Consider the following 821-nt stretch of genomic DNA (forward strand, 5'->3'; position numbering starts at 1 on the left):
ATGGATGGATGGATGGATGGATGGATGATGGATGGATGGATGGAGAGGAAGAGATCTGCAAACTTTCTGGACTCATGTTGAAGGTGATCAAGCAGAGAGCTCAGGAATCAGAGTTTAGCTGAAGTATATTCTGCTTGTAGGATTTGGACTGAGGCTCTGGAAGACCACCAGTGTGTAGCATCAGAGCACTTTCTATTTACTCATGATGTCTTTGTCATCTGTCGTAGGATAACCAGCTTGTGGTTTATGAGTGTCAACAGATTTGTGGAGTGATTTGGAGGAGAGCAGATCTCTATGGAATACTTTCAAACCAGCTGCATGTGGTGTAACAGCAGAGGCCTCCCTGCATCACGCAGTAAAACGCCACATTGATTCAACTCTCTCCATTGAACTATTGGTTTTCTGGAATAAACAGTCAAGATTCTCTTTAGGTTTTAGGAGCACATCCATTAATACAGTTTACCTTCAAAAGTAAGCTGTATGACTTTCAATGACCTTCAAAGGTAAACAGTAAAACATCTCCAGCATCGAGCTTTTCTATGAAAAATCAGGATGTTTGTAATATTCTCTCCACAGGGCTTTCCCTCGTCGATGGCTTTACAGTATTTAAAGGGGAAGTTTGTTTGTTTACATTGTCCCCTTGATTTTACATTATTACATCATGTTCTACTCACCCATATTAGTTTTATGTCATTTGGAGCACGCTCCGCTTTGTTTAAAAAAAAAATGTAAATATAAAAAATATAACCGCGGATGTCTGAATAAATGATGAACAGTTTAGTTTGTGCCTTCAAGTCGTTGCCCATAGGAAGATGTTACTT

Source organism: Cyprinodon variegatus, unplaced genomic scaffold (assembly GCF_000732505.1).
Source record: "Cyprinodon variegatus isolate N-32 unplaced genomic scaffold, C_variegatus-1.0 Scaffold872, whole genome shotgun sequence".
In the NCBI taxonomy this organism is placed as follows: Eukaryota; Metazoa; Chordata; class Actinopteri; order Cyprinodontiformes; family Cyprinodontidae; genus Cyprinodon; species Cyprinodon variegatus.